The 19,533-nt window shown below is 37.0% G+C and overlaps 1 protein-coding gene across 1 annotated transcript in view; it reads left to right on the top strand.

Annotated features, from left to right (window-relative positions):
- The window catches only part of LRMDA (leucine rich melanocyte differentiation associated), a 1,299,052-nt gene that overhangs the window by 1,038,321 nt on the left and 241,198 nt on the right, over positions 1–19,533 (top strand). The gene's annotated exons all lie outside the window — the stretch shown is intronic.

Raw genomic sequence — 19,533 nt, 5'->3', positions numbered from 1 at the left:
CTAGAGCTGTTATTATCTACCTAGCTGGAGACCCTCAAGCAATCTCTTCCTCAGGACCCTCCCCAGTTTATTGACATCCCTCCTAGCCCCCTACCCCCAATCTATTTCTCTGAGTGACTAAAAAGATAGATCCTTCAGCCATTTTCCCGTACCCTGGCACACCCTGCCCCTGGAAGAAAAAAATTTATAGACAGTGTGTCAAGAGGAAAGCCATAACACAACAAAACCCCCTTTCTTCGCACAATTCATTTTAAGCTCCAGAAATCCCTGAAAATCCCCAATCTCCCTTTGCAGGCTGGTTCCCACTAACTTTCCTCATCTCCCTCTGAAAGAAAGAAAGAAAAAAAAAAAGCTCTTCTTTAAGGGACTGATAAGTTGTAGGCTGATGCTTAGCAACAACATTCCTAGGTCTTAAGTAGCTGCAAGCCCCTCTCTAAAGTCTTTGATGTGACTGTCAGGCCAGATTTATTTGGTTTAGCACATTGTCTACTTGTCCAGATGTATCAGGAGATAAAAAGGAGTCATGTTTACACTCTCTCCCCTTCTCTCTCTCTCTCTCCTTTTTTTTTTTTTTTTTTTTTTGAGGGGGGAAGGAAGGAGGAGAGGGTGGGGAAGGAGAGAGATGTAATTAAATAGTGTTTTTGATGAGTCTTGGGGAAGAAAACAGTATTGAGCTGGAGTAACAGGAGAGCCCACTTGGCGAACTGGACACCTGACTGTCCCAAAATAAAGTCGAAATCCGTTGCCATTGCCCATGAAGTTGTAGGCAAGGGTGGTCCAATTTTGCTCAAACTAGAGATTTGAACTTTTTTTTTTCTTTTTGCACCCTCCCCTTTCCTTAGCATTTTTTCCACTTCCCAGGCCCCTTTAACCATCTGGTGAGGTCTCAGAATGTTTCTAAAGGCATACAATACCCAGAATTTCAAAGGAAACTATGTGAAATATCATGATCAGAATTATGATTAATAATAATTATACTAATAAAGCAAATTCATGGACCTTAGGTTAAGAACGCCTGCTAGAGAAGTCCACCCAAGAGGAAGGGACATAATCCTTTAAAGTGATCAATCTTTAAGTCTCCCTAGACACATCTGCAATATACATTTCCCCTGCCCACATGCACTTCAGGGAACATAGAGTGCCATGGATTTTTTTTTTAATATTTTTATGACTATTATAATTTACCACGTGCAACTTGAAACGGTGGTAGGTACTTGTCAATCTGAAGCTAATAAAATCATTGAACCTCAGTGATCTTGAATAAACAGATCTCCCCGGAGCTAGAGAAGCAAGGAATGGTAGTGAAATCCTTAGCTGCTGATTTCACTTGTCTTATTTCTTCTCAAGCTCGGGCTTTTAGTAAAGCCATCAGGGGCCCTCTCCCCATCCCGTTCCCCAAATGATGGACCTGCCCTCAAAGTTGACAAACAGGAATCTTGTATTTAGGGCAACTATGGACCTGCCCAACTCTAAAAATCTCTGGCTGGCTGGCTGGCTTTCAGTGGCTGCTAAAAAAAAAAAAAAAAATCATTCTATTTGCATCTTAAATAGATTGCACGGCAGCACCCCCTTCTGCTGACAAGGCTGTGTGACAAGTCCCCTCCGAGACAGCTCTGTTTTCTTCCCATAAGCCGGGACATAAAATTTCTCAAAAGCCAGCCTGGGCCCTTTCCAGGCCCATTGCTTCTGTCTGTTACCCAGGCACAAGGACAGTCCTGGAATGAATGCTGGACTTTAGTGTTCCTGAGGAAAGCCAGGTCTTACTTCCTGAGAGTGTCGTTTCTCCATTTGTCAGGCAAAAGAAAAGAAAGTGTGCATTGAAGAACTTTGGAAAAAGTTAGGGCTGACAAACCCCCCAAACTCAACCTCACTCACTCATCCTGACCATTTCCATCTTGCAAACATATACTAGCCAGACCCCAAGTTTCCCAATCTGAAGTCATCTTGGAAATTCTGGGCTCATCTTATGTGTTCCCCATTTGTGGGTTAGTCCAAAGGACAGGAGGGTGATTTTCCTTTGTTCTAAAAATAATTTTGGATGTCCCCCTCTTTGTAAAAATGAGTTTTTAATTTATTACTGTGAAGTCCCTGTGTTACTAAGAATAAAGAACCAGGTACATGTAATTTATAGATGGGTGGGGAATCAATGGAGAAAGCATGTTTGGGTTTCTGTGTCTGTGTTTGCCTTTCAACCCTCAGGAATCCTGCTTTTGGGGTGTGTGTGTATGTGTAGGGGTGCGGGCAGCAGAGTCAGATGGATCTCTTGAGCCAGTTAAACTTAAGTATGCAAAGAAGAAGCTTGGAATTTCTTAGAATTTGAGACTTAAAGGAATGCCCTTTCAGCCCCCTGATAGATGTGGAATCTTGGGCCAAACTATTGCTCTCAGTTTATTTGTTTATAAAATGACAGAAAGGGTTGCCCAAAATTGCCCCTTCAAGTTCTACCATTCTGTGTTCTTTTTTTAGAACCTGAAAATGAGATAGGAGAAAGCTACGCTCAGTAGATAACACTGGAAATTGGGAGAAAGGACACTGTACTCCTATTTGGGGGGCTCACCACCCCCATAAAGAACTGTTTCTTTAAACAACTTGCTCATAAGTTCTTAAAGAAGGCCAAGACCATCTATGTGAAGATACCTTCTCCTAGCCAACTACAATTTGGATTCCCAGTGCCTTCATGACTTTGTTTCTTGGTAGTTCAATCATACCCATTTATTAGGCAACTTTCATATTTTAGAGTCAATCAAGAAGAGTTTCCTATGGTGGTTAGGGGTTAATAATATCCTCAAATATAGAGATAGTAAAAATTAATGGAGAAGTTAAAATATATATTTAAAAAACATTTTTTGGTTTAAAAAACAGTGTTTGATTAGGAGAAGATAAAAAGTACAACACTAAAAACCTATTCATGATTTGTTTATTTTTTTGTTTTTGTTTTTTGATTTGTATCCTTGCCTTTCTACCTTTCTCCTTCCCTCCCCACTCTCTCCTTCCAAGATATTCTTGGAGATGTCATCATCTTCAGTAAGGATGAAAATAAATACTAATAGATTTCATTCTTAAGGCATTCCTTAATTTGATTTCTTTTTATGGGTTTAGATGAAGGTAAATTTTGATATTAATAATCAGAAATTACAGGCATTTCATTTTGTTCGCTGAAGATGTTTGTCATTGAATTAGCTAGTCAGTAAGTTAAAATGATACAGGATCACAGAATCTCAGAGCTGGAAAGTTCTTTAGGGCCCATTGATTACAAAAAAAAATCCTTCTACAAGACACAGAACAAGGCTTCATCCAATTTTTCTTTAGGAAGCTCTTTGAGATAGAATCTACTACTTGTTGAAGGCAGCCATTCCACTTTGAGATAATACTAATCATTTTATTAATAGTATTTTATTGTTTTAAATTTTTTTCCAACTATATGATAAGATAGTTTTCAATATTCATTTTTGTAAGACTTAGTGTTCCAAATTTTTCTCTCTCCCTCTCTCCCCTCCCTTCTCCTCAAGAAAGCAAGCAACCAAAAGGGGAAAAAATATGAGAAAGACAAAAGCAAAGACAAAAAAGGTGAAAACACTATGCCTTGATCCATGTTCAATCTCCATAGTTCTTACTCTGCTTGAGAATGGTATTTTCCATCACAAGTCTATTGGAATTGCCTTGAATCACCTCATTGTTGAAAAGAGCCAAGTCCATGACAGTTAATCATCACATAATCTTGTTGCTGCTGTGTATAATGTTCTTTTGGTTGAGCATCCATTCATGTTAAGTCTTTCCAGGCTTTTCTGAAATCATTCTGCTGATTGTTTCTTATAGAACAATAATATTCCCTTATATTTGTATAACTTATTCTGCCATTCCCCAAGATGAGGGGCACACACTCAGTTTCCAGTTCCTTGCCACTTCAGAAAGGGCTGCTACAAACATTTTTTTCACATGTGGGTCCTTTTCCCTTTTTTATGATCTCTTTGGGATATAAGCCCAGTAGTAACATGACTGGATCACAGTTTTATTGCCCTTTGGGTATAGTTCCAAATTCTCTCCAGAATTGTGGTCCAGTTCCCAATACACCAACAATGTATTAGTGCCCTAGTTTCCCCACATCCCCTGCAACATTTTTCATTATCTTTTCTGGTCATCTTAGCCAATCTGAGAGGTGTTTTCAGTTCTTCAGAACAGTTGTAATGATATTACTAATTATTAGTAAGTTTTTAAAAATATATCAAGCATTAATTTGATTCCTGGCTCCAATTATTCATTGCTTTCCATGTCCAAGAAGAATAAGTCTAATCTTTCTGCTTTGTGACTGCTCTTCAGATACTTAAAGACAATTATCCTGTCCCTTCTTTAAAAATATCTTTTTTTTTTTTTTTTGATTGATCCATATATAACCTGAACTTCCTTTACCATCCCAGATGCTTTTTGGTGAACATTCTCTACTTTATCAATCCCCTTCCTTAGATGGATGTGGTCTGACTAAATAGAAAACAATAGCTAACATTTGTAAAGGTCCTATTGTTTGCCAGACATTGTGTGAAGTGCTTTACAATTACTTTGTCATTAGGGCTTGGGGGAGGACCTAATGTTATTCCCATTTTACAGATGTGGAAGTCAAGACACATAAAATGTTAAGGGACTCTCCAGGCATCATCCACTTATTAAGTGTCTGAAGTAAGATTTGAATTCAGGTTCACATGTGGCTCCACCTCCTCCAGCTAGAGTGTAAACTCTTGAAGGGCAGGGCCTCATTCTTATAGCTTTTATATTCCCTAAAGCAAATAGCCCATGGTATTAACCCCAAGGTAGGAGCTCAGTCAATGTTTATTATGAATGAGGGTAGCAATAAAATTATATATTGTTCTGTCTCAAGGAAAAAAAATTAAATTGTGTTAGCAGCTTTTCCTTAGTGGCCTGAGGACAATTGGTATTAAGGGCCTCTTTTAATGTGTTGTGCAGAAATACAGTCCTGAGTCTGTTTTTCTTCTTTTATATAGTTTTTCTAAATCCTCCCTTCATGCCAATCTGTCAGCTGTCACTTTTGCTATGAGCCTACCTATGATATTTACCCCACTCCCTCTGCTCTTGCCTTTTGTAGTTTGTTGGTTTTATTATGTCAGGCTTGAGATACTGTATAACCAAACTTCTTAAGAAATGTATGTTAGACAAAAAGTCAAGGCTTTGAGTAAGGGCCTAAGGAGTAAAACAACAATAATGAGAAATAATAGTAATAAGATGATAACAATAATTAGTAATAAATAAAAATGATGAGAGCTGATATTTTTATGGTGTTTTGTGGCTCACAAAATATTTCCCATAGATGACCTCATTTGTGGTTTAGGACACCCTTAGGAGAGATAGTATATATAAGAATTATCCAAGTTTTACAGATAAGATAACTAAAGCTTGGAGACATGACGAGAATGATTCAAAAGGACATAGCTTATATGTGGAAGAGCAGGTACTCTAATCTCAGACTTTGATTTCCAATCCAGTGCTTTTTTCATTGTCCTATAATTACTGATATGTGGAGATGGCTTCAGTGCAGACTATCACAGATATTTGAGGAGTGGGTTCAAAGGCCTTTTCTGTTAGCTTTCAGATTAAGGGATATGTTCCAAAGAGTTCAGGTGGCCAGGTCATCTGTATCTATGAGATATAAATTTACTCCAGCTTTTCCTCCAGCTAACAGATTATGTAGTATTAAGGCTGTTGGCCTTGGTCATGAAGAGTTGGATTCAACTGACCATTTGACTCCATTACCTTGAAGTCAGTATTACACATGAGGGCAATAAGGAATGTGATAAAGGGGGGATAAGATAGTTTGGGATGGCTACAGGAGAAGGACAAGAATGATAATGCCTTTGGTTAAAACATTCAGGAGAGATACAGAGGTGAATAATGATGGAACCCTGGAATCCAATGGCTGAAATAGTGATTCATTCTATTACTCTTTTTCTCACTCTCCACCCTCCTGCCTCTAAACCATCACTCGCAAATAAGACATTTTTCTACTGGTAAGGACCCTCAGTGAAAGAGATTCCTTAATTTCCCCTCATAACATATTCCAGAATTGAATAATCCCTATAGGTCTAGAGTTCTTCCCTCATCTAACTTAAAGCCAATTGTAAACTCATTATTTCCTCTTGCTCTATCCTTGATGAGGATAGAAAACAGTTGGTTGCCATCCAAATCATAAAAAAGCATAAACTTCATATCTTTGAACCCAGTATTCAAAGATCTTTCAACCACTGGAAACTATAAAATATTTTTCAGTATTTTGTTAGGTTGAAAATTAATCTAAGATCGCTAAAACTAGTCTTACCATATTAGAGTATTTGTCAGCTAGTGATCCCAGGATGATAATGTAAAACTTTCTTTTTGATTGAGCATACAGGCGTTATGCTGGAGAGCTTCCAAAATTCTTATGAAAAGGAACCTGGAGAATGTTTCAGTAAAAGTAAAGTTAAAAAAAAAAAAATAATCTCTCCTTCCCTCTTTCCATTAGGCTGTAATGAGTCAAGTGCTTCAAGGAGCAAAAAGTACTTGTAGGTTCGAATTTAATTTTTTTCTTTTTTTCCCCTAAGGCTGGGGTTTTAAGTGACTTGCCCAGGGTCACACAGCTAGGAAGTGTTAAGTTTCTGAGACCACATCTGAACTTGGGTCCTCCTGAATTGAGGGCTGGTGCTCTATCCACGGTGCCACCTAGCTGCCCCCCCGAATTTAATTTTACATGTTGGCTCCCTCATTAGAGTCTAAATTCACTGAGAGCAGGGCCTATTTTTTGTGTTTTTGCCTTTTTTTGTAACAGGTAAACATTGTGTCTGGTACAGAATAAACCCATAATAAATGCTTATTGCACTGATTGGTTAGTCCATTTTCTAAGCATTAGGAGGGACAATAGGATTCCCACCTGCCCCCTTCTCCTCCTCCAAGCACTTACCCGTGTCAATCCTGAGTAAGATCCTTCTCTCTGAAGTCACTTTTACTGGAGCTCAGAGATAATGGAGTTGCTTCTTTCTCCCTTCTCTCTCCACCCACTTCCAACTCTTCAAAGAATTTATTTAGAGCCAAGCAGCCATCATACATCCATGAACCCCCCTCCACACACAGACACACACAGACTCCCATTCTCCTCTCCAGCATCCCCAGTTTTTGTTCCAGCCATTTTCTTTTAGAAGCTCCTCAGGAGTTTGCCAGTCTCAATGCAGGGGGCTAAATGTCATTTCTGACTGATCTGGCCTCTGGTGGTCTACAGGGCGGTGAAGTTTGAGAGGTCTGAGGGGGGACTGGGTCTCAGTTCTCCCCCTCCCTAGGTGTTATAGATGAACAAATCAATCCAGCCTTCCAGGAGGCGGCTATGGCTTTGGTGATTATGTTTGTGTAAAGTCTTGAGGTCTTTGATCAAAGAAAGGCATTTCTGGCTGGGCCTTAATCCTCACTGCCTTAAGGTGTTTAAATGGGTTTAAAAAAAGTTGATAACAACTGGGATTTAAATTTGCTTTTGCCCTGCTTTTGTTTTGAAAGGACTTCTATTATTCTTCAGCTTTTTTTTTTCTTCTCCAAGCAAGATGGATCATTGAGTAAACCAAAAAGGGGGGAGGATATGGAAGGAAATGGGTGGAGACTTGGAATTAATCTTCTGAGGGGGGAAAAAAATGTTTGATCAGCGGGTAGGAGAGGATGAAAACTTCTGATGTTGACAGCGGGCCACTTTCTGACTAGCGTGTGATTGGCACCTTTGAAGCTTCACTGGGGGAGCCGGTGTCCAGTCGGCCGGGGCTTCCTATGTCTGTGGGTGGTAGTGTTAATAATGTGGCAACTGGCAAGATTAATTGTGGACAAGCAGCGGGATTACGAGGAGGGCTCCTCAGGTCTAAAAGGAATGGTTCGTGGAAGGCCTCTGATCTGTCAGCCTTAGAGGAAATTAGTCAGGGCAGACTGAAGCAAGCTTTCGGGAAAAAAGGCATTTAGGATATTAAAGTAAAATGCCAAGAGGATATTGGAATAGGTCAAAAGGGGAAGGAGCAATGATCTTGAAAAGCAAGAAGGCCCCTGTTCCAGATCACTTAGAGGAACCTATGTTCTTGCCTTCTTGGCAGGGAACGGGGATCCTGCAATCCAGTAGTTTCCTAGGTGGTTGGGTTGGCAGGCCATGGGTGGCGGGGTGTCTGCCATCCACAAGCACCCACTTATCCCCCTCTCCAGCCCCCTTCTATAAGGAAGAACTGATGAGGAAAGGCTCTCTTTCCTTCCTTTTTTTTTTCTTTAATTGTGAGGGGATACTTTACTACTGTCCTCTGTGCATTAACTTCCCATTGTATATTTTCCTTCTCCCCCTTTTGGTACAAGTGGGGATTTTGCCAATAAATTCTGCGTCACCATTAAAGAGATCATTCATCACCCTTACTAATGTGATTGATCAAGATACGACACGGTACCCTGAAAATGAGATCATTTTGATAAATCATGGATGACATAAAAAGACTTTATTCCTTTTAAGTGCAATTTAGACAGTAATTTTTTTCCTCATTTATGATTCATGGGAGAAACATGGATAAAATCCCCTTGCACAGTTACACCTTATCTCCAGCAATAACTCAAAACTGCTTTTAGATGAAAATTCAGGGTCTTGTTCACCAAAGCTGAATGCCAGCTCATTATTTTCAAGCGTTTGGTAGTCCAAAAATAATGTCCATGCATTAGGCAATATTCACGAAAAAGTTGGAATTGGCCAGGCCCCAGGCACATCAATTACACTCAATCAGCCTTAATAAGGAAGAAATATCAGATGTCCTTTTACATTTTTTTTGAATCAGTAATGCTCAGTCTTCACCTTCCCAATTTAGAATGATTTGGAAACAAAACTGCTGGTAACAAAAATTATGGGGAATTCAGCTGCTTTTACATGACTATTTTCTCCTGTTGCATGCAGCTCAAAGGCTGTTCAGTTTTTCCATATGCAACTTGCTTATTTTTTTTTTTGTTTGTTTGTTTTTGTTTCTTTCTTCTTACTTTCACAAATGAAAGCATCATTTTGCTAGGTATGAAGATATATATATTTTTTTCTCTCCCTCGATTGTTTGTTGTTATGCTGCTATATCTGCTGTTTTGGGCCTTCCTTCCAAAGCTGTCACAATAATTTGGAATGCTATATTCATAAACTCCAATAGAAAAATAACTTGAAAATGTGCCTTCTGGTGAGATCCATCAAGTTTAAGGTCATAGTTTTGGTTAAAAGGCAGACACTGATGCTATTCATTAGTCTGAAAAATGCCTGAAAAATGGCTTATTTTCTGTTAATACTGAAATAAACTCTGGATAAATGTTTGGTCATGCTGGCATGTATCTTTGAAAAAAAAAAAAAAAACATACAGAAGGTTTTTTTCCCCCCTCCATTTTCTTTTTTTCTTTTAATTTGGACTTGTCAAGCCAGTAGAGTTTTGGCTCACCCTGGAACCAGGGAATCAAGAAGACTGGCTGGATCGAAAGTGTATCAGAAGTTTACTATCCTTCTTTAAGAGATAGGACATTTAAAAAAAAAGAATCAATTATTTAAGAATAATAGAATAACTTCTGTTTCCTTTAAACATTGTAAGTTAGGATGCCAGAAAGAGTGATTGGTTGTCCTCTGCTTCTGGGAAACTTAGGTGACTGATAAAAATTCTGCATTTTATTTTTTATTTATTTCTTAACTCAAAGCATAATTCAATGCTTACACACACCCTTTGAACTCTTCATCTTTTTAATTTAATTTTTTTTGTATTATCAAACTCATAATCTTTTTTTTTTTTTTTTTTTTTTTTTTTTGTACTTTTTAGTAGAGTAAGTATTCTCAGAAAACAAAAAGGCAAGGCTCAAATTTAAATTAAATTCCTACTGATTTTAGTTTCTTAGGAGGAAAGGAGTGAAGAGTGGATTAAGAATGCAAGAATACTCCGGCAGTGAAACCTCATTAAGATTTCCATTTTACATTTACAGGCTTTCTATTTTTGCTTAAAAAAATCTGTAAATTAAAAAAAAAAAATTTGCATGAATCTCATTTTTTAAAACTTCCCCATTTCCAGAAACACTCAGCAAAATCTCCAAAGAATGCAAGTTTGGAACATAAATATTTTAAGGGCCATAAAATTGGCAGTGAATGTTCCTCCCTCCCCCATAGCCTGCTCATTTCATTCTCATTTACCACCCTGATTAGATTTTCAAAAGCCGATTTTAACATAATGCTCAGTTATTTCACATAGGGGTGAACAGGCCACCTCATTAAGCTTAGGGAGGCCTGGTCACTTGTGATCACTGTAAACATCTTGTATTTATTCCTAATTAAAATAGCTTCCCTAATCTGTGTTTCAAGTTAACAATACAAATAATAAGCACAGGGAAGTAAAGGCAGTTAAAAGTTAGGCAGGAAGGCCTGCCGGCCCACTTGGAACAAGAGCAGTCCAAGAGCTAGGGAACACAGTTCTGTCCTGCCACCTGTTGGCTCTGCTAATACATAGCAGGGGATTGGTGTCCATCCCAGAAGGCCTGTAACCCTCGCTGACCCCTGCCCAGTTCATCTTCCCACAAGGGGAAATGGCCCAGTCCAGTGTTTGCTCTGAGTCCCAGCCATTTGCTCCATCCTTCAGTCCCTCATAAGAAAGCAGATCATCAATCCGATCATGTTTGCTGCTAATGCTAAAAAAATATGTCTAAACACATTAAGGACAGCAAAAGTCTTTCCCTGCCTTCTCCTGGATTATTTCAGAGTTTCTTGGCAAGTGGAAACCCAAAAAGACTCATCCTCAATATATTACATGTGACAATGTCTGTCTGTATCTCAGAAATCTGAGGCATGATGGATAAACTGTCAGGTTTGAAGGATGATGTTTTCCCCATATTTCCATTATGAACCAGCCTGTCATCTGCTAATAAATTTCTTGCATTGGTATCAGTTTTATTTTTTTTTTTAAGTGGTGGCTCTGATGTATTGGAGACTAGCCGTGACAGCAGATCAAGTCTGTCCTGACCACACTGGCTTCCACCTGATTTTTAGAAAAATTCATCAAGGTCAGATCTTGCCCTAGGATCTTCAAAAAAGACCCTAAAAAAGAATCACACAATTTCAAAATTAAACAGGACCTTGGAAGTCTTCCAGCTCAACCCAGCCCCGACCAGGAATCCTTTCTACAGTATTCCTAACAAGGAGTCATCTGGCTTTTCCTTGAATACCTCAATAATAATAGGATAGACAATGGAACAGTACATATTAATATATATCATATGATATAATAACAATATAGAATTATAATAATATAATATAATAATATATAATTAGTATCAATATAATAATAAGCAGTGGAAACACTGAACTCAAAGTCATTAAGACCTAGGCTCTCACACCTTGTTTGACAATTGTTAACTAAATGACCTTGGATAATCACAAAGTATTTGGGCCTCAGTTTACTCATCTGTAAAATGGGAGGAAAAAAAAATCTCACAAAACACCTACTTCAAAATCTAGGGATAAAAAGAAGAAGGTTTACTTACCTCAGAGGGCAGCTGAAAGGATCCAATGAGATAATGAATGTAAAGTGTTTCTTAATTTAAATGGCTTCTATATAATTGTCAGCTATTATCATTACTCCCTTAGGAAACCCATTTCTTTTTTTTTAGACATTTAGAAATGAGGTAAATTACTTTAAATCCAGAATGCCTAATTCTGTGTTGCCTTAGGCAATTCTCACAGTTTCTACATTCCAGTCAAAATGGCAAACTTGCCATTTCCTGTGCCTAGAATTTTATTATCCATCATCACGCCTTTCTGTAGCTTGTTCTCCAAGCTTGGCATACATGGAACCCTTCCAAGCTCAGCTTGGATGCTGACCCCCATAAAATGACTTTCTTTATTCTCTCTCCTCACCCAAATTATATTCCCTCCCCACACTTATTTATGTATTTATGACATTTCTCTATTCAACAACTTGATGTCATTTTTTGGCATTTTATTTTATTTTAATTTTTAATAAAAGCCTTTTATTTTCAAAATACATGCAAAGAAAGTTTTCAACATTCACCCTTGTTCCAAACTTCGTGTTCCAAATTTTTCTTCCTCCCTTCTCTTGGTCTTTTCCCATAGATAACAAGTAATCCAATGTAAGTTAAATATGTGTAATTCTTCTATATATTTCCCTTTTAATCATGTTGCACAAGAAAAATCAGATAAAAAAGGGAAAAAAAATAAGAAAGAAAAAATAAAGCAAGCAAACACCCACAAAAAAGGTAAAAATATTATGTTTATGTGATCCACACTCAGTCCCCCATCTGGATGCAGATGGCTCTTTCCATCACAATTCTATTGGAACTAGTCTGCTGTCATGTACAATGATCTCCTGGTTCTGCTCATTTCACTTAGTATCATGTAAGTCTCTCTAGGCCTCTCTGAAATCATCCTGGTCATTTCTTATAGAACAATACTATTCCATCACATTCATATACCATAACTTATTCAGCCATTCCCCAACTGATGGGCATCCATTCAGTTTCCAGTTCCTGCCACTACAAAAAGGGCTACCACAAACATTTTTGCATATGTGGGTTCTTTCCTACAACAACATGATGCTTTTCAATCACCATTTTTCTTCTGTCTAGCATTATTCCTTAGCTCATTCTCCATCCAGGGCTATCTCTGCCATCCTGATCTGGCCACTGGACCCAGAGGGCTCTGGAAGGGAAAATGAGACTGGTGAGCTTTCCCAGCCCTCCCTCACTTGCAAGTCATGACTTCATTTTCCTGATGTCATGGTCCCCTTGGAGAAGGAAAGATGAACAAACCACAGAAGTCCCCATAATTGACATATATTCACATTTTTGACTGATTCTCAAACCAGATGAAAGTGTTAATTTAGAGATAAAAATCCAATTTTTGTTGTTTTTCAATTGTACCCAACTGTTGATGACCTCATGGACACCAATGCTGCCCAAATATTTTCTTGATCACTTCCTTCTCCAATGAATTAAAGCAAAAAAAAATTACTTGTCCAGGATCACACAATTAATAAATCTTAGAGCCAGACTTGAACTCAGGTTTTCTTGACTCCAGGCCCAGGACCAGCCACTGAGCCATCTAGCTTCCTTTAAAAAAAAATACAATAAAACATAAATAATATCCCATTTTAAAATTAAGTCCTGAGGGATCCTTATATCTATAATCAAACTCAGTTTAAATTTATACCACTGGATTACATAACCTCTGAGAACACCTTCTACCTTTAACTCCATGATCTTGTGACTGCAAGAAGGGCTAGGCATTATAGAGCATCATTTCAATTCAGCAAGTCAGCAAGTCTTTTTAAAAAATAGGTATTGTGCTCATCCTTGAGAATTCAAAAACAAAAATAAAATAATATTTGCTATTACAAAGGCATGGGCTGTGACAATTACGTTGTAGATTTGATCATCACTGATCAGAGTTCCGGGTTGACCAAGTTGTGCCCAAATAAGAAGGCTCAGGGCAGTGCCAATTATGCCTGCTCAAGCGCCAAACAATAAATAAAGAGTGCCAATATCTTTATGATTAGTAGAAAATAGTCATCGGGTAATGAACATAGGTAAAATGGCTGAGTGTAAGCATTGAACTATAAATTCAAAGACAGAGACTAGATATCTCTTTTTACCAGTAAACTGAAGCCAAATGCCTAGGCACTTAGCTGTTAACTAAGAGTTAGTGGGATAAATACACTTCAGTTTAGAAGTGAAGGGGTGATCTATTGAGATTTCCCTGGGGACTCCCCACCTTTTTTTTCTTACAAAGTAGGGAGTCTCTGGATAGAGCTTACATTTTGTGGGTGTCTCTCTGTCTCTGTCTCTGTCTCTCTCTGTCTCTCTGTCTCTGTGTATATGTGTATGTATATGTGCAATCGAGTGTGCTTTTTTCTTAGAAATTACTTGACAATAAATCACATTTATTTTCAAATATTGGAAAAAATACAACACAATTGAGAACCTCTGCTCTGTGTAAAGGCATTGTTTTTATTGAATACTGATTTAAGTGTATGGGATTGTGAAAACATGTGGCCCAGGCTCCATCTATATCAGAGATAGACAACGAACAAATTAATCATTTGAGGCCATATTTATACTTTTATTGATAATGGTAATAATTTGTTTTAGGTCAGTATTCTATCATGATGGAGAAGCAACTTGGTATTGTGAATAAAAAAAAAAAAATGGCAGTCTTGGGAAGAGGAATGAGGCTTGAGTTTTTTGTTTGTTTGTTTGTTTGTTTTTGTTTTTGTTTTTAAATTTTCTCTGCCCATGGCCATGTCACCTACTTCTCTAAGTCCAAATGGAGGATAATGCCTAAAAATTGAAATAATGATGCTTGTACCAACTGTCTCATAAGATTCTGAGGAGTGTGCTTTGTGAAACTAAATTGTTATTGGCAAAACAAAATCAATCAGGAAATATTGAATGAAGACCTACTATGTGAAAAGTAGTTTTTATTATGTAAAAAGTGAAGTGCTAGTAAATATGAGGGGAGGGTAAAGAGAAATATTGGGCATGATTTCTGTCTTCTTGAAACTTGGAAAAAGAAGTCAATACAAATTTTATACCTTAGAAGTTACTCAATAAGGGCTAAGTTAGGGGTCAGGGTCCATGCTGTAGCTCTCCAATTGGATGATCATGGAAACTTGATGGGAGAGGTTGGATTTCACGAAGAATGGTCAATCTCTATGGCAGTTTCTTTTCTTACCAAAGACCCTAATTCAGTTAAAATTCTTTTTCTGAGAAATAGAGTCTTGGTAGATAATCAAGCTACAAATCTTTATTAAGTGTCTCCTATGTATCAGTGATAAAGAAATAAAATAATAACTGCACTCAAAGATCTTATATTCAATGAGGGAGCCAAGTTATACATATATAGGTATATTGATGGCACAGGCAAAGCAGATTCAAGGGAACCTTGGGGGAGTAGTTACTTAATAAGTGCTTGAAGTTGGATGTGGTGATACAAGCTTAGATTCCCTTTTATTAAATGGGAGGCTGAAACCTGTTGAATCACTTGAACTCCCAATTCTGAGGCAAGTCAGTTGGGTGTCCACACTAAGTCTAACACCAATATAGTGAGCTCCTGATTTCAAGTCCATTGCCCTTTCTACAATACAACTTTTATTTTATTTTTGTTTGTTTGTGGTGTTTTTGCTCAAGATTTGCTGTTTTATTTTTTATTTTATGAAATATTGAAGTTCTTCATTATTCAGTACTTGATCATGATTATGACTCCCAGTTATTCTTAAGGAGAAATGTGATCTTTTTGGGAACAATTTATGATCTAGTCTCCAGGAACGTATTGATGAAATGCTGAAAAGCAGAAACTCTCTGTACTAAAAACACACAAGAAATTTCCCCTGATTTGATTCATGTTTAATATGATGATAGAAAGGTGACTGACTACCTAATCCTACTCAAACATGGTTCTCAGATGTCTGATCATGGTGTGGAGGTGAACTTCGAAGGAAATGCTCAACCATTCCAGTATCTTTAACAAGAAAACCCCAAATGGGGTTACAAAGAATCAGGCATGACTGGTTACTCTCAAAGAACCAGTCTAGCAAATTTCACAAATGCTCAGATCATAATTCTCACCAAGTCAATAATTCTTGTTGATGGAACTGATAAAACCATAAAATGGTTCTTCAGCCTATCAATTATCTAGAAATTCCTATATGCCAAATACTGGAATATTGGGAATACAAAATGAAAAATAAAAAAAAAAGATAATCCTTATCTTAAAGCAGTTTACATTGTATTAAATGAGATACCATGTACATGTATGAGTATACATAAAATTAATATTATGCAATCTTGAAAGGAAGGCACTAGCAGCTGTTCAGGGGGATAGGGTTGGGAGAGACAGAGAAGGAAATCAGGAAAACTAAGATAAATCAACCTTTGAAGAAAACCAGGGATTCTAAGAGGCAAAAATGCATTCCAGGAATGGGGACACAGACAATGTAAAGATTCAGAGATGGTATCATATGTGCAGGACATCAAGAAGTCAGTTGGGGTCAATTGTAATTTGATCAATCAATCAGCAAATACTGATTAAGGCCTAATTATGAGTCATGTACTGTACTAAACTCTAAGATTACAATGAAAAGCAAAAAACACAAAAATCATCCCTGCCCTCAAGGAGCTTATACTCTACTGGTAAGACTTGACAAAGTAGAAGGAAGTTGTACTATTATCATCATTTTTATAATCATACTAATTTTGTTTAATTGTGAGGAAGATTCAAATGGGTTAGAAGTAAGTTCCCTATTGAAAGTGATACTTGAACTGAATTTTGTGATTCATAAGATGAGGAGATGAGGAGAGAAAGCATCCAACCATGGTGGAAAACCAGTTCAAAGTCACCATTGAACATCGGGTATATAGAGAGATGTAAACATGTGATAAGACTGGAAAGGTAGGAAGGGACTAGTTTGTGAAAAGCTGTAAGTGCCAAAAAAAAAAAAAACCTTAAATTAGATCCTGGAGGTAATAGGGACCTATTGGAATTCACTGAATATGAGAATGATGTGGCCCCCTAAGTCATGTTTTTTCTGCTTTTGCAATGATAGTGTCAGAATAATAAAAAGAAAGTAAAGGGATCACCAAAAATTGAGACCATTAGCAACCTACTAATATTACTTTTCACTTCTAAAATCTTAGTTGATAGATCTCTAATGACCAGTGAATTGATTCACTGCTTGAGGAACTGAACCTGATATTCTGATACACTGACATTCTCAATATGAGTGAAATCAGAAAATATAAACAAGTTAATGCTAAATGGAAAGATGCTTACCAGTTCTCTTTGGAAAGAATATTGAAGGAACTGACAAAACTGTTTTTAATCATGTCAACCCAGAACAAGAAAGACCAATTCATGGTACCCGTGGTCTTTTTATGGTGCTTATCATGCTGAATAGAACTCAAAAGACTTCCCTGAAGATCATCTGCTACAGAGGGTGAAGCAGACAAATTCTATGTAGAACTTGGGATTTTAAAAACTAACTCATCCTGGAGCATCATGTTTTATGACTTTTATATTAGTGATATTGTCAGGTAGGAAAAAAACCCAGTAGATAGAGTACTGGATCTGGAGTTGGGAGCACTTGAGCTCAAATATGACTCTTGACAATTCAAGATAATCCTCTTTATTAATGGCAAAACCCTCCAGTATCTTTGCCAAAAAAAAATAAAAAATCCTAAACAGGACCAGGAAGATTCAGACATGATTGAAGTGACTGAACAACAACAAAATATTTTGGAAATTAACATAATTGTGATGAAGAAGAAAAAAAAAGAGGTCAAAGCCTCATAAAATGTTTGGCATTGTGCATATGAAACTTAAGAAGGAAACTAGAGAACCCTGGACATGGCTAGTACCAAACTGAACTATATCTTAACAGACAGGGAGCAACTGCTTGTGGAGTCATTTCAAACTCAGCTGTCTGTGCACATTCTGATCATTGACTTGCTGGAGCAATGGCCAAAATCAATATCAAATTAGAATAAAGGATAAAGATGAGAAGTCACCGTATGCAATTCCAAAATTCATCTCTTGAAGCAAGCTGTTGATGCTGAAAAACGGGAAATGACAAAATTACAGACATTGACCTGATTATCACCATTTCTTAGATAAGTTTAACTGATATAAAACAGTTGTCACAAGGGAAGGCCAAAAGGGTCCAGAAACTACGTCAGCCAGCAAATGTTTCATGTCCTTGTCAGGCAGAGAGAGACTCAGCGGTCCAGGACACCAGCACTACAGAGTAAAAGACTCTTTGTAAAACTAAGAGATAAAGAGAATGTAAGCACTATTGCTTCACAAACTGGCAGAGGGGAAAACAAGCTTGCAGATAGGTTGATGTGCGACCCAACTGAGCTAGATTATACCTAGAATATTTTTCAGATGGTCCTGGAAGGAGGTCAGCAAAGAGATATGAAATGGAACTAATTTGACAAGTATTGCTTCAGCCATTTTTTATCATCATTGTTAACTGTAAGAACATTGGCACATTTGGGCCTTTCACATTCGATCCATGCCCAATGAGATTGTTCTATGAGGAACTAGGAATGAACATGAGAAGATGAAGTTGAGAATTTTTTTAAAGTTGGCAAAATAAATACATAAAATAATCAGTGCTTGAAGTTATGCTATTAGCATCATTTTTATAATCATAACAATTTTGTTTATCAGGGACATTTATTCTTAGTGAAAATAGAAAAAAGAAAACAGGTGACTGAATGAATGTAATTTCATTTTGTCAAATGTTTATTGAGTTTTAAAATACTCAAGAGGATAACAACAATTTCTATCTTGGATCATATAAGAATCTTTGATAACTGCATCATAAAGAATTTTTTTTCATGATCCTGTGACTGTCTCCCCTTCCTAATCTATACAATTGACAAATTAATACTCCTAAAACACCAGTCTGATTACATTTCCTCCTCCCTGCTTATAAACAATCAATCATTTCTTTTTGCTTTTAGGATATAATATAAAATCCTCAGTTTGGCATTTACAGTTTTTGGCAATTTGGGTTCCACTGGCCCTTTCCAGACCCATTTAATTTTAATATTCTTTACACACTATTCTAGTCAAACTGACCTGCTAGCTCCTATGGCTTTGCAGAGGTTAGGAGTCAGAACCTAGACTATCTTCACCTCTTAGAATCTCTAGCTTCCCTCAAGTTTAGATATCATCTCCAGAGTGGAGCCTTTCTTGCTTAAAGGATCTCATGTTCACTTGCTTCTGGCACCCCAGGCTATAAGGGAGAACTTTTTGAGAGCAGAAATGACTTAAACTTTGTCTCTATATCCTCAGCCTTAAGTTCTTTTGAACTAACTTTCTCAAGATATGAAAAGAAGTGTTTGCCCATGTTATGGAGAATTAAGTAATGTGGTTAGAATCATCTTTAGGATTGTAGTAAGTATATGCATCATGAATATCTGTGCATGATGCAAATATGAAAAAAGAATTAGTAGGCTATTAGGGATTCTTTTTCTACAAAATATAATAGAGTTGGCTGTTAAAATTCCCATAAAAAAGGTGGCCAAACTCTATAGAATCTCCATTATGATGATTACCAAGTCCTAAAATATTCCATGGCTTTCTCAATGGGATACATGGACTATTGAAAGAGATTATCCTAATAGTAAATAAAGGGAAGGACTTGTGAATCAAGAATATATATTGATCAATTCATTCAGTTAGTCTCATACATATATAAATGTGTTATATGTATATAATGGATTACAAGTGTGTTTATATGTATAGACACATATATGTATATAATGTATGTGTGGTATGATATAATACATACTAACTAAATTAACAAAAATATGTATTATGTATATATGCATTTACATATACGTGTGTGCCTATAGATGAGCTAATTCAATGAGTTGGCCAATATACATTCTTTATGCATATATATACATATATACATATACAATATATTTATATATATGTATAGATATGGATATACATGTCTGAATATA

Source organism: Sminthopsis crassicaudata, chromosome 2 (genome assembly GCF_048593235.1).
Source record: "Sminthopsis crassicaudata isolate SCR6 chromosome 2, ASM4859323v1, whole genome shotgun sequence".
In the NCBI taxonomy this organism is placed as follows: Eukaryota; Metazoa; Chordata; class Mammalia; order Dasyuromorphia; family Dasyuridae; genus Sminthopsis; species Sminthopsis crassicaudata.
The sequence above is the reverse complement of the archived record's forward strand: the minus strand, read 5'-3'. Positions and strand labels throughout refer to the sequence as shown.